The sequence below is a fragment of the Rhineura floridana genome, chromosome 8 (assembly GCF_030035675.1).
Source record: "Rhineura floridana isolate rRhiFlo1 chromosome 8, rRhiFlo1.hap2, whole genome shotgun sequence".
Classification (NCBI taxonomy): Eukaryota; Metazoa; Chordata; class Lepidosauria; order Squamata; family Rhineuridae; genus Rhineura; species Rhineura floridana.
In genome coordinates, this window is record NC_084487.1 from 123,754,382 (window position 1) to 123,767,389 (window position 13,008).

The following is a 13,008-nucleotide window of genomic DNA, read 5'->3' on the forward strand; positions in this document are numbered from 1 at the left end:
TCTTCTGTTTTTTCTTTCCAGCTCAAGTCCTCCTTGCCAGACAGAATAAATACAAGCTGGCAGCCATGAACACAGTTGTTTCTTTGCTTGCTTTTTGAAAAAAACTTTGCAGGAGGGGCACTTCACCAGCATTGAGAATTCATCCTCAAACACCGATTAGTGGATTTTGTTGAGAGCAAGCCCCTACAATTAAATGCTTTAAGGCCTCCCCTAATGCTTACTGCTTATTTGCTCAGAAAATGTAATCTGATATTGAGCTGCCAGGAATCGAAACAAAATCATCACTCTTCCTTCCTCTGAACGGTTTCTTACAAATTTAACAATAGCATTACCATCAATAGCAAAGTAAGCATCATGAGAAATTATGAACTTGGAAGCTAAGCCTGTTGTTCCAGCAGCAAACTATTAATCCCTGGGGTAAAATTCACAAGGGCAATAAATTAGGGACAGAATTAGCTTTGCCATGAAAAGGATTTGAGTCTTCATTATCCCCGCAACCCCCCACCCCACCGCCTGGGAATCCCTGCCAGGTAAACAAGTGAATTTGGGACTATTTACAGAGGTGAGTGACTATTTTCTTTCAGGGTCTTCGCTGCCTATGTAGCTGGAAGCTTGCAATGCTGAGACTCCTGAGAAAGTTAATTTCTGCTTAATACTGCCCTTAATAATTCTGTGACTAACAGTGTAGTCCACTTAAATAATTAAGAAGGATTTTTAATAATACTGCTTAGCACTTATATAGCATCTTTCAAGTATTTGTGACATTTCACATACATTAGCTCAGCAATCCTTACAACAGCCCTATAAGGCAGGCCAGTATTCTCCCCATAGTGAAAGTTGGGGTTGTGTCCAAGAGAGAATTGCCCAGGACCACATCCTGCATTCATGGGTGAGCTGGATTTCCCAGCTCACAAGCATAGCCACTCTGCCACAACAGCTCTTTTAGGTATGAGAATGTGTATATGTTACTCGGCTAGAAAGGAGATTATACAGCCACAAGAGTGGCTGTATACTATAGCCAGCATGGATTTTTCACATTCTGCCATGTTAAATTGAAAATACCCCCATGCTATTCTACAAAACTTATTTCAAAATAAAATCTCACAAAACTTATTGTCCTGAACTCAGAAACACTTGCTTAACAACCCTTTCAGTTTTCATGGTAATACACAAAACACTCAGAGAGAATCTAGACTTCAAAGTGTAAAACAAGAGAGACAAAATCCAGACCCTTGTTGGACTTTTTTCTGTTAATGGTCTCATAAATTGTTGAAATTAATTAAAAATCTCAGCACACTTCACAAAATGTCTGGTGTGGGTGGGTCCCCCTGATTAGCCAAGCCAAACTGTTGTTTCTTACTGAGCATGCCTACGCTATCATCGACTTCAATGTTAAATTTCTTAAATTAATTAAAAATCAGCCGTACATATTTTTTTACCTTTTAAACTGCCAAAGATGGTCAGAGTATGAGACAAGGTCAGTAATAGGATTACAAGTACTCCGTGAACATAGCTAATTTGTAATTGCCTATCTTTTCCATACCATAACCATGCTGCATAAAAATGGAGTTGTCAATTTTCCCCAAGTTCTTTTTAGATATAGACAATGCTGCAACACTGGGGGTCTGCCTGCCATCCTCAGTCTCCAACGATTGGACATTTGTCTATTTCTGAATCAACAGAGGCATTTGAAATTGAAATGAAATGTCTCATAATAACCTTGCAGGTTCAGCATGCCAAATCCACCTGCTCTAAGTGCTGTATAAGGAGTTGCTTTATTTCATAGAATCATAGAATAGTAGAGTTGGAAGGGACCTATAGGCCATCCAGTCCAACCCCCTGCTCAATGCAGAAATCCAAATCAAAGCATTCCAACAGCAGATGGCTGTCCAGCTGCCTCTTGAATGCCTCCAGTGTCGGAGAGCCCACTACCTCTCTAGGTAATTGGTTCCATTGTCGTATGGCCCTAACAGGAAGTTTTTCCTGATGTCCAGTTGAAATCTGGCTTCCTGCAACTTGAGCCCATTATTCCTTGTCCTGCACTCTGGGGTGATCAAGAAGAGATCCTGGCCCTCCTCTGTGTGGTAACCTTTCATGTACTTGAAGAGTGCTATCATATCTCCCCTCAGTCTTCTCATCTCCAGGCTAAACATGCCCAGTTCTTTCAGTCTCTCCTCATAGGGCTTTGTTTCCAGTCTTCTCATCATCCTTGTTGCCCTCCTCTGAACCTGTTCCAGTTTGTCTACATCCTTAATAATAATAATAATAATAATAATAATAAATTTAATTTCTTTGTCGCCTATCTGGCCGATGGCCACTCTAGGCGACGAACAAAATCGTTAAGATGCAATTAAAAAATACAGCGATACAATATAAAAACAATACATCTGCAACAACAATATTAAAACTGGGCAGGAGGCATTACAATTATAACAATTAACCCTCCCCGGATACCCCGAAGGCCTGTTGAAAGAGACAGGTCTTTAAGGCTTTCCGAAATACATTTAGGGAAGAGGCGTGCCGGAGATCTTGTGGGAGGTAGTTCCAAAGAGTGGGGGCTGCCACTGAGAATGCCCTCTCTCTTGTACCCGCCAATCTGGCTGTTTTTGTTGGCGGGATTGAGAGAAGGCCCTGTGTGGCCGATCTTGTCAGGCGGCATAATTGGTGGCGTTGAAGGCGCTCCGTGAGATAAGCTGGGCCGAAACCGTGTAGGGATTTAAAGGTCAAGACCAACACCTTGAATTGGGCTCGGAAAACAACTGGAAGCCAGTGTAGATCGAACAACACTGGTGTGATGTGATCTCGGCGGCGACTATTCGTAAGTAGTAGAGCCGCCGCATTTTGTATAAGTTGTAATTTCTGGACCGTTTTCAAGGGTAACCCCACGTAGAGCGCATTACAGTAGTCCAAATGAGAGGTGACCAGGGTGTGTACCACTAGGGGGAGCTGATGAACAGGAAGGTAGGGTTGCAGCCTTCGTATGAGGTGTAGTTGGTACCAGGCTGCCCGGCTCACTGCCGAAATCTGAGCCTCCATGGACAGCCTGGAATCAATCACAACCCCAAGGCTGTGGACCTGGTCCTTTAGGGGTAGACTCTGTTGGCATGAGGCCTAGTAGTTTTCCATCAAGTCTGCAAAACTGTAACTAGGGGGGAGTTATGTCTTTGCCAGTCTGGGAACGGACAGTGAAGGCCGTTGTTATGGTAACCATCAAGATATAGACTGGGAAAGTTCTAACAGAGTCTGTGAGTTGCATCCTTCTGCATCATGCCTCTGACCTGAGAGGCTGTCTTACTTTTGCTTTCGGAGAGAAATGTGCTGTAGAGCTAGAGGGGGGGAAACTGCTGAAAAGCCTTAATGTCTTAATAAAGACTCTTAACATGCTCTAATGCTCTGAAGAAGTTTCTTGCTCAACTTAACTCCAATGTAATGTATGCTGTTTCACGCAACAACGCACACACGCCAACAGGGGTTATGGGCCCAGATCCTCAGCGCATTACATGGGAGTAAGTTGCTGGTCTGAACGGCAGACGGAGTTCCAGAGAGGGCAGCTTGATTGATTGTACCAGACAGAGGTGAGCAACATGGCTGTAAACCTGTCTGGGGGAGGCTTGCCGATGGAACGACTTAATGAAAAGAATTATGGCAGCTGGAAGCTGAGAATGCGGGCTTTGCTGATAAAAGAAGATTTATGGGAAGTGATTAAAGAAAAAACCCCGGCGGTACCGACCGCGGCCTGGAAGCGTCGAGACCAGAGGGCGCAGGCATTTATAATCTTGGCTCTATCGGATTCTCAACTGATGTGTGTGAGAGATGAGCCATCAGCCAAACAGATGTGGGACGCGTTGCAGGATTTGTCCCAGGAATGGCAGCGGAGGCAGGAGGCGCAGAGAGCCGAGTCGATTGAAGCTGTCAGGAGGCAAGAGGTGAAAAATGCCATGCCGAAGGATAATAAACAGGAGCAGCAACAGAGGCAGAAGGCTTGTTTTATTTGTGGAGATCGACAGCATCTACAGCGGGAATGTCCAGTCAAGCGCAACTCCAGGGATGGAGGCTTGAAGCAGGGAAGTGTGAACTTTGTAAACAGAAGTCTCAAGATTTATGACCTGTTAATTGGCTTCTTGACAGTGGGGCAAGCCATATATTAATCAAAGACAGACGTTTGTTTTACGTTTCAGAAGAAGTGAAAGACTTTGTTTTACTTGCTGATGGATCGCGTAAGAACGTGGAAGCCCGAGGACTGGTGAAGTTTGACAAGCTTGGAATAATGTCAGATTGTTTGTTTGTTCCTGAATTGGCTCATAATATTTTGTCAGTGAGCAAACTGGTGAGTTGTAATTATTCAATTTTGTTCCACAAAGACCAATGTTTTGTAATGAGGGGAGATAAAGTGTGTTTGCAGGGAAGCCTGAATGATTCACAGTATGTAATAAAGAGCAGTCAAGCAGGGTGTGCTGTGTTAAATGCTGAGGCACAGGTACATCAGGGCTGCGTCCATGAATGGCATCAGAGGCTGGGGCATGCAAACCTTGACACGATAAAGAAAACCCCTTTGCACAGTGAAAACATGTGTTTAAAAGATTGTGGACAGTTAATGGATTGTGATGCATGTAATAAAGCTAAAATGACTATTGCACCAATAAACCGGGAGGCTGAGAGAACCACAACAACTCCCTACCAGCTAGTTCATGTTGATTTATCAGGGCCAATAAATCCTTCACGAGGAGGTGCGAAATTCTTCATGGTACTGGTAGATGATTTTTCAAGATTTTGTCATGTTTTTCTGTTAAAGCATAAAAGTGAAGCTGAGCAAAAGCTGAAATTGTTCATTAAGAGAATCGAAACTCAACACGGCATCACGGTGGGGGCTATACACTTAGGCCAGGGAGAAGAATTCATGGGTAAAGCATTGCATGAAGTGCTGGCAAGTAAGAAAATAGCACTTAAACCTTCCACCGGGGTTGCAGAGAACAAAAACAGGGTGCTTGAGGAAGCAATGAGAGCCATGCTGATGGATTGCAGTTTAGGGAATTCTTTCTGGGCAGAAGCAATTCTTTATGCGAATTACATTCACAACAGGGTGTTACACAATGCACTTGGAATGTCTCCTTATGAGAAACTTACTGGCAGAGAGCCTAAAATAGAACACATTCAAAAATTCGGGGCAAGGTGCTGGATCCACATTCCACAGGGAAAAAGGAGGGGCAAGCTTGCGCCCAGAGCACAGCAAGGTTTTGTTTTGGGATTTCAGAATGCATATTACAGAGTTTGGTGTCCAGAAACACAGCAGTTAATTCTGAGCAGAAGCATTAAAGTCTCAGAAAAGCCTTGGGATCAAAGGCAGACAGTTATTCTTACAGGGTCAAATGACACACAAACATGAACACAATCACAGACATTTAAGCCAGATTTTGACATTAAAGAGGAAGGTACACAAATTCCTCTCAGAGATGCTTTGAATGAGCTCATTTGTGGAAAACGCAGATCAAAGAAACGAAAAGCTGAGGAAATGGAAGATCCTGGGCACGCGGTGCCAAGCACAAGCACAGATGGGGGGGCAGAGAGAGCCGAAGCTCTGGTTCCTTTAAGACGCTCTACAAGAGCAAATTTAGGCAAACCGCCTGAAAGATTTACCGTGGGGTTAGTATCCAGTCCTGAAATGCATAAACTGGTGGAAATGGATGCTGACACTTTGTATTTGACATGTGTTCAACCAAAGTTTGAGTGAATAAAGTTCTGAACTGTACTGAGATGTAATTTTGAACTGAACTGAACTGAAAATGTATGATGCAATGCACTGAAATGTATTGCAAGAGGTATTGTAGAAACGTATTACTGTATGACTATGTATTGTGGAGATGTATTGCTGAGATTTCTTTGTAATTGACAGACATGATGGGAAAAAGGGGGGCTTGTTGGCATGAGGCCTAGTAGTTTTCCATCAAGTCTGCAAAACTGTAACTAGGGGGGAGTTATGTCTTTGCCAGTCTGGGAACGGACAGTGAAGGCCGTTGTTATGGTAACCATCAAGATATAGACTGGGAAAGTTCTAACAGAGTCTGTGAGTTGCGTCCTTCTGCATCATGCCTCTGACCTGAGAGGCTGTCTTACTTTTGCTTTCGGAGAGAACTGTGCTGTAGAGCTAGAGGGGGGGGAAACTGCTGAAAAGCCTTAATGTCTTAATAAAGACTCTTAACATGCTCTAATGCTCTGAAGAAGTTTCTTGCTCAACTTAACTCCAACGTAATGTATGCTGTTTCACGCAACAATGCACACACGCCAACAGACTCACCCCATTGAACTTCAGGTCAATATCGCCCAACCTTCTCTTGTCCCCCACAAGTAGTACCTCGGTCTTATCAGGATTCAACTTCAGCTTGTTCCTTCCCATCCATCCACTCACGGATTCCAGGCACTTGGACAAGGTCTCCACAGCCAACTCTGGTGAAGATTTAAACAAGAGATAGAGCTGAGTGTCATCCGCATATTGATGACACTGCAGCCCAAATCTCCTGATGATTGCCCCCAGCGGCTTCATATAGATGTTAAATAGCATGGGAGAGAGGATAGAGCCCTGTGGCACACCACAATTGAGAGGCCAAGGGACTGATACCTCCTCCCCCAACTCCTTCTTCAAATGCAGAGACCAGAACTGGATACAGTATTCAAAATGAGGCCTAACCAGTGCTGAATAGAGGGGAACTAATACTTCACGCGATTTGGAAATTATACTTCTGTTAATGCAGCCTAAAATAGCATTTGCCTTTTTTGCAGCCACATCACACTGTTGGCTCATATTCAGCTTGTGATCAACAACAATTCCAAGATCCTTCTCACATGTCGTATTGCTGAGCCAAGTATCCCCCATCTTATAACTATGAATTTGGTTTCTTTTTCCTAAATATAGAACTTTGCATTTATCCCTGTTGAATTTCATTCTGTTGTTTTCAGCCCAATGCTCCAGCCTATCAAGGTCCCTTTGAATTTTGTTACTTCCACGGTATTAGCTGGATTTTGTATCATCTGCAAATTTGATAATCATGCACTGTACCTCCTCATCCAAGTCGTTAATACAACTATTGAAGAGCACTGGGCCCAGCATTGAGCCCTATGGTACCCCACTCATTACTTCCACCCAGTTTGAGAAGGAACCATTGATAAGCACTCTTTGAGTATGATTCTGGAGCCAACTGTGGATCCACCTGATAGTTGTGCCATCCAGCCCACATTTAGCTATCTTGCTAATCAGAATATCATGGGGCACTTTGTCAAAAGCTTTGCTGAAGTCGAGATATATTATGTCCACAGCATTCCCACAGTCTACAAGGGAGGTTACCTGATCAAAAAATGAGATAAGATTAGTTTGGCAGGATTTGTTCTTCATGCATGTTGGCTTCTAGTAATCACTGCATTGTTTTCAAGATGCTTACGGATTGACTGCTTTATAATCTGCTCCAGACTTTTTCCAGAGATTGATGTTAGGCTGAGTGGTCTGTAGTTCCCCGGTTCCTCCTTTTTTGCCCTTTTTGAAGATAGGGACAACATTAGATCTCCTCCAGTCATCCAGCATTTCACCAGTCCTCCACGATTTTGCAAAGATAATAGACAGTGGTTCTACCTGTATGTTTCCACGCTTGATTTAAGGTGCTGGTTTTAACCTATAAAGCCTTACATGGCTTAGGACCACAATACCTGATGGAACGTCTCTCCCAACACGAACCCACCTGTACACTATGCTCAACATCCAAGGCCCTCCTCCAGGTGCCTACTTCAAGGGAAGCCGGGAGGCTGGCAACAGGGGAGAGGGCCTTCTCAGTGGTGGCCCCCAAATTATGGAACGATCTCCATGATGAGGTGCACCTGGCGCCAACACTGTTATCTTTTCAGTGCCAGGTCAAGACTTCCCTCTTCTCCCAGGCATTTTAGCATGTTTTTTTAATTGCTTTTTAAAAATGTGTTTTTAAATTTGTATATTTGTTTTTAATGTTTTTAATTGTTGTAAACCACCCAGAGAGCTTCGGCTATGGAGTGGGAGACAAATGCAATGAATGAATGAATGAATGAATGATGCCAATTAATTTTTAGGAGTCAAACCAGGAAATGACTCCGTATCAGTATCGTAGCAGAAAATAAAGAATAAGAGTCAAAACAGGAAATAACTCCTTACCCGCCTTGAGTCAAATCAGGAAATGACTCCAAAGGCAGCCTAGGCAAACAACAAATGAGCCACAGTTTCATGCGGTTTTTACACCTAGGACCGAAGTCCCTTTGGTGAGGGCCTGTGCACGCAGCCAGTCAGGTACTCCCGTGTCTGGGCTCTCGGGAGCCCCAAAGACTCAACACAAGAAAACTCAGTCAGAAAAATGTTTTACTTCTAAAATTACAGAGGGAAAAAATATCATAGGGAGCTCTTACCGCTGGTCTGACTTCTTGAGCAGGATGAGGGAGACTACAGGAACCCCAGGGAGATTTTCAAAACAGGATCTCTTTCCTTTTTCTGGTGCCTTCCTGAGCTTCCAGTCCTCCCAGTCCATGCACCGATCAGCCAGCCAGAGTTCCACGCATCCCACTTCTGACGCCAGCTTGTTGTGGAAAAATTGTTAAGGTAGGGTTCAAGCATGGAGTCTTGATAACATACTTTATTCAGCAATGCATTGCAGGTCTAGCCATCAAAAAATATCTCGGCCTGCTGACAATCATCAAACAACTTAGGAGGGGGAGGAGTAAAAGAATGTACTTCAGTATCAGTGATCGGCTCAGAATTTTGCTAAATTAACTGGACTAATCCCCTCCCTAGTCCATTTAAACATATACACTGTTACACCAAAGTATTTAAAAACTTAAAATAGAATATTCCCTTTATAGATAATTAACCACAATTTAAGAAATTAAAGACCACAAATGTATAACTTCAGTAACATCCCTATCTTTTAAAAAAGAACCTGCTTAAAACTTTAATATTAAAACAAGCAGAGCTTGGGAAAGTTACTTTTTTGAACTACAACTCCCATCAGCCCCAGCCAGCATGGCCACTGGATTGGGCTGATGGGAGTTGTAGTTCAAAAAATTAACTTTTCCAAGCTCTGGAAAAAAGTAAAATAAAATTTTTAGTTTAATTTCTGAAGCACAGAGAAAAACAATACTATGACCCTTATCCCAGGGAGATGCCAATAATTACTCCTGCTATTCTCAGATTTGAATCTTTTCTCATATGCATCCCTTGGAATCTGTATGTTGAACAAGACAAACTGGAGAAAATATGTATCCTGATTTTGCAACACTCAAACTCCAGCTTTTATATACTGCTTCACCATGATCTGTTACTATTGTTTAGAAGTGAGCATCGCATTTTCTTGTAGTCCTTCTGTTGTGGTCCCAGGCTGCACTCTCCAACACAAGAACCCAAGCTCTAGCACCAAGCCCAGCACCAAGAGGTAGCCAAGTTGGGCACTGGCTGAGGGCTCTTGTGGCTGAGAGGGGCCCCTGCTGCTTGGGCTGGGCCAGTGTAGCTCCTGCCCCACAATCTGTGCTAGCACCAGGTCATGGAACGTGCCCCCCATGACCCAATGTTGGGGCAGATCATGGAGCAGAAGCCACCTTCCCAGGCAACACCCCCATCCCCTGATGCCAGCACAGCTTATAATAGGCATGGGCACACCATTTCCCACTTTGCTGCCTTAGTGTGCTAGCATGCTGTGCATGCATACCTGCCATCGCCCAAGATGGTGGCAGGGCTGTCAACACACCCCCACCGACATCTTGGGTAATGGCAGATTATGCCCACAGTGCTTTAGAGCACTGATGTTGCCAGGCCTATTGGTAGGTAGGTAAAACGTTATTGCCTAGCCATAGGCCATTGCAGAACACACATTCAATATACACATCTCTTCACAAAGTAAAACAATTACAAAGAAACCATATAAACCCCTAATTATACCCCCCTCTATCAATTGAGTAGACTGCGAAATACAAAGGATACAAAAGGAGAAAACATTCAGAATAACTCCTAATTCCATAATAAAAGATCGATACTACTTGTCTTCTGCTGGCCCCTACCCAAGGGGTCCTATCATTTGATTAGCATACCGACACTTGTTCAGCTAAAAATTTCGCCCGCAGCTTTTGCACTGCTAGGGCAAATAGGGCAACCCTATATGTGATCGTTGGATCAGTATCCGAGAGAAGGCAGGCGATAGCAGGAAGGACCTGAACTGAGCTCTGGTTGGGCAACAAACTACTCAGAAATTTGGCCCATGGATGGGAATATAGAGGGCACTCAAACAGATAGTGGGGCAAATCTTCCACCACGGGAGCACCACAGATGCATAATCGCTGACACCTAGGGATCTGACTGTATCAACCAGACAATACTGCGTTCATCATCGTCTGGAATCTAAGTGCCGTAAATGCCTGCCTAAGTTTTGATGCTAAAGGCTGGGCCAGATAGCTTGCACTGAGGTGGTCATGTTTAAAAACTCCAAACCACTTGAAGAATTTGGAGTTTATTATTGCTAGCCTGTCTAGCTGGGCACTATGCTGAAAAATGGCCTCTTTGAGTCTGGTCCTCTTTACAGGAATTGCAGAGGATATATGGTATAGTTGGTAAATATTCGCTAATTTGGAGGTCCAGAAATTATCCGCAATAGCTCCTTCAGCGCAAGCTTTCAGAATTAGCCTGGTTGGAGTATCTTTAATGGCACTCCAGAAATTTAACAGGGCAAGATGAATCCATGCTCTAATGGATGGGAAACCCACCTCCGCATGCAGTAAGGCCGCTGGGGTACCAGCTGGTAATAACAGATGTTTTTTCAAGAAACTGTTTTGAACAGTCTCTAGGATATGTAAGTGGTAGTCCTCCCAGCCCCAAACTGCAGCTCCATATAGTATCTGGGGTAGCACCTTGCTCTGGAAGATTTTCAATGCAGGGATTATAAAATTACCCCCTGCTGTGCGGTAGAAGTTAAGAATAGCTCCGCATGTTCTCAGGGCAACAATTTTTGTAAACTCGATATGTTTCTTCCAAGTGAGATTGTCCACAAAGTGCACACCCAGATATTTGAATACCCGGCATTGGTCGATTTGATGTCCCTTAATTGACCATTTGAGGTTGAGAGCCTATTTCCAAACACCATGATCTTTGTTTTGGAGTAATTAATTTGCAGATTTTCTTTTTCACAATAACCTTGAAGTCCTTCCAGTAATCTCCTTAAGCCCTTGCGGGTGATTGATAATAAAATCATATCATCCGCATAGAGAAGCATTGTAACTTTCCTCAACCCCAGGGAGGGAGGGAAGAGATCTGGGCCCAAAATTTCTGTGATGATGTCGTTTAGATAGAGGTTGAAAAGAATAGGTGCAACGAGGCAGCCTTGTTTTACCCCTTTGTTGACTACAAAAGCGTCTGATAATGAGCCAGAGATATCTACCCTGACTCTCGCAGTGTTGTTGGAGTATAGTGCCTTTATTAGGAACAGTAGCCGTCTATCGATATTTGAATTTGCCAATTTTGCCCACAGCCTTGGCCTATCTATCGAGTCGAAAGCAGCTGCCAAATCAACAAAAGCTGTGTACAAATGTCTTGTCGGACCACGAACAGTCTATTTGGCTATAAAATAAAGAGAAAGACGGTGATCTATTGTACTTTGCTCTTTCCGAAAGCCGGCTTGTTCTGGAAAAATGACTTGGTTAGCCTCCTCCCACTCTTCCAATTTAAGCAAAAAAAATTTGGCATAAAGCTTAGCCCCTACATCCAGCAGACTAATCGGGCGGTATTTGTTAGGATCTTGCCTCTCCCCTTTCTTGAAAACTGGGATGACAATACTCTAGTTCCATCCCTCCGGAAACTTACTGGTGTTGTTTATATATGTAAACAAACTAGCCAGAACAGGGGCCCACCAGTCTGGAAAGTTTTTATAGACTTTGGGGGGCATCCTGTCCTCACCTGGCGCCTTACCCAACCTGATGGCAGAGATAAGTTCTTTAATTTGAGAAGCCGAGACCGGTGGCCATTGGGGCAGATATAACTCCCGGGAGTAAAGGCGAGACTCGATATTTGCTATAGGGGACGCATAGAGCTTAGCAAAGTGATCGTGCCATGTCTCAGCGGGAATCTGACTAGGTGTTATAGATGTAGTTGGTTGCATCCCTTTGGCCACCATTTCCCAGAATTGGCGGTCCTTTCTTTCGGCTACAGATTGTGCCAATTGGCGCCACTGTGCTCTGGCATATGCATCTTTTTTTGTTTTAACAGTGCCTTGTATGCTGATCTTAGGGGGACTAATAAGTCTCAAGAAAAATTTGCCAGATCTCTAATTGCTCTCCATGCATAATTTATCAGGCATCTTCTAGCCATTTTACATTCTTTATCAAACCAACTATTGCCCCAATACCTGTGGGTCACCGAATGCAGTTTCGGAGTCAGCAGTGGTCTTAAGAAGGAAGTGATAGATTGATATAGAGTCAGGACATTCTCCTCAGTGTTCAGTGCTTCTTGCCAGGCCTATTGAAGCCCCCGATGATGGTATTGGTGCTGCCACCAAGGGCCCACTACAGGGCAGTCTGGTGCCAGCCCTGCCTAGCACCAAAAGGCTCATGCCTCTAACAAGGCACCTGACTGACACGCTGAGGGGTGCAGCAGCAAACACACTCAATCAGAAGGCAACCAGTCCCAATTCTCTTTCAGCAAGTCTTCCCAAACTGGATACAAAGTTAAAATGCACTTTTAGCATCACGTCTTGTTTGACCTTTAGATCTGGTTCTCCCTTCATAATGCTTTGCCTCAGATCTTGAGTCTGTTCCTTCTCCTGTATCAGATCATTACATTGTTTGCTTTCACCTCCTTCATCTGGTCCTTGTTCATTATTCACAGGAATGCAGTGTTCTCAGTTGTTCTCAGTTAATTGGAGGCATATGCTTTGTTTCCTTAATTATGATGTAATTTGAGAAAAGCAATTTAAAAGGTACAATCCATGCACTACAATTAATAGTCTAAGGCTGCAATCCTAAACA